This window comes from Sprattus sprattus, assembly GCF_963457725.1.
Source record: "Sprattus sprattus genome assembly, chromosome: 19".
NCBI lineage: Eukaryota > Metazoa > Chordata > Actinopteri > Clupeiformes > Clupeidae > Sprattus > Sprattus sprattus.
The window spans coordinates 21,246,501-21,249,000 of NC_137917.1; the positions used below are offsets into that span (position 1 = coordinate 21,246,501).

At 51.5% G+C, this 2,500-nt stretch overlaps 1 protein-coding gene across 1 annotated transcript in view; it reads left to right on the forward strand.

The window, feature by feature from the left end:
* Positions 1-2,500, forward strand: part of atg5 (ATG5 autophagy related 5 homolog) — an 18,597-nt gene that overhangs the window by 13,911 nt on the left and 2,186 nt on the right. The window lies entirely within an intron of this gene.

The following is a 2,500-nucleotide window of genomic DNA, read 5'->3' on the forward strand; positions in this document are numbered from 1 at the left end:
TACTAGTTACCGCCTCTACATCCTGTGGTGTGAACTTCCAGGGAAAGTGTTCCTGGGTTGCAGTGGAGTATGAAATCCCCACTCTATCCGTTTCCTTTCAATTTGCATGACTACTCCCCATCTGTAAGTATGCTTAAAAAAGCACAGCGTTGGTCTTCTTACATCTGTAACTCTTGTGTGGACCCCTTTACCCCTGACCCCCCAGTAATGGTCAGATAAGAGCCCATGTGTTAACACCTGCCCAGTCCTGATTTGAGGAGCTGAGCCTGGCTCAAGCCAGAGTGGTGTGGGAGCTTGGAGGGGGTGCATGGAGGCCAGGTGAGAGCCATTGGTGGTGGTGGTGGTGGTGTTGGTTTAAACACAGGAGACACACTGGAGACACCTCAGCCCAGGCCTGTGTGGTCACGTCACAAACCACACACGGCTGCAGTCAGGTACTGTGTGTTGAGACTGCAGGGTGGCAGGTAGCACCAACCCCCAACATAAACACACACACACACACACACACACACACACACACACACACACAGACAGATGGACATTAGATTGATAATGGGAGAATCGCAGTTTCTCGGAATGTGCATGTGAAAGAGAGTGTGTGTGTGTGTGTGTGTGTGTGTGTGTGGCAAATTTGATGTATTCAGTATACTGATGGTGTGGCAGGTCCTGTGGGTGTTAGTCCTAAGTGCAGTAAGATTGTGACGACGAATATGATTCTGCAGAGTGTGTGTATGTATGTATGTGTGTTTGTGTGTGTGTTTGTGCATGAGGGTGAATTCCCCAAGACCCGTCATAGTGAGAGTGAGAGAAGAGACGCACCCACCCTCCGCCCCACCTCTGTCCCATGGGGGAGGAGAGACGAGGGTTCAAGGAACGAGCCTTCTCACCCCGCCCCTCAAAAGCACTCGCATTATTACTGAGGCCGTGTTTGTGTGCGGGAGGGTTTGTGTCCATGCGTGTCAGGACTCGTTGGCCAAAGTTCTTCAGAAACAGCAACTGGGCTCCACTTTTTCGTTTTGAGGTGTCTCTATCTCTCTCTCTCTCTCTCTCTCTTACACCCACACATACATACTCACACTCACGCACACATACAGGCACATACATACACTCACCCTCATGCACACATACAGACACAAACAGACACATACTCACACTCACACGCACAACCACACACAAATACAGACACATACATACACTCACACACACATACCAATACAGACACATACATACACTCACACTCACGCACACATACAGACACAAACATACATTCACACTCACGCACACAAACAGACACAAACATACATTCACACTCACGCACACATACAGACACAAACATACACTCACACTCACGCACACATACAGACACATACATACACTCACGCACACAAACAGACATGCACAGCTATATGTTTTCCTGTTAAGGAACACCCAGGATTCACAAACTCTCCAGTTTGCTGTCTGCAAATATATATACACACACACACACACACACACACACACACACTCTGAACACGTGCGTTACCAGAAACCTGCACACCTCGACTGTTCTACCTTGCCTCTCGTTTTCTTTCTTGTTTTCTTTCCCCGTCTTTACTTTTGAACGCGCCGCCCAGCGTTTTTAACGGTCATCCTGTTATGACGTGTTGATGGTTTGCGGGATCCGATCACGAGATGATTTTTTTTTTTTTTTAGCATAGATATGGCGCTTTCTTTCTTTCTCTGTCTACAAGTTTACGCTGGAGGGGTTGAAACGATCGTTGGCGATTAGTCATAAAGGTCTGAGCGACTCCACCCCTCGCCCTAGCAGTTCTCCGCCCACACCGTGGAGGGTGGAGGGGGGTTGACCGAGGGGTCACGGGTGGTGGAGGGTTAAGAGCAGGGAACCTTACGTTGTGTCACTCAGTGTCACTCTGCATCCTCCCCCCCCCCACCCCCCCCACCCACGCCGTTTCTTCGGGGCGAGTCTTAACTGTGCAGCGCAGCCCCGAGCTACGGGCTTGTGCAGTGATTAATACACGCATGCGGATGTACACAGGTTTGGTCTCCGAGTGGGTGGACAGTTGGGGCGAGGGCTCGGCACCGGTTTGGAGGATTGCATGCTCTGCATTTCCGACTTTCTGTGCTTCCTGATGTTCCGCGGGCCAATCCTGGTAAAGATGTCTGGAGTTCGCCCTGTAAGGTTATGACCCTCCTGCTCGCCCCTGCACCCACCCAACCACCCCTCCATCAACCCCCCCCCCCCACCCTAGGTCCGCAACCCCTCACCACCCCCACCCCCACCCCCCTCGGCCCTCGGCCCTCCTACGCAGGTCAGTACCAGGCCTCAGGCACCCCATCCACCACCCACCAGTAGTTTCAAAGTCCACCACCCTTCAGTCAAGCACCTCATTAATATTCTCCAGCTCTGACTCACTTCCTGTATAGTGTAGCTGGCTGGAGTGTGATGGTGTGTTCCACGAGACATCTGTGCAGCGTTTCGCTTGAGGGAGAAATGAAAGGG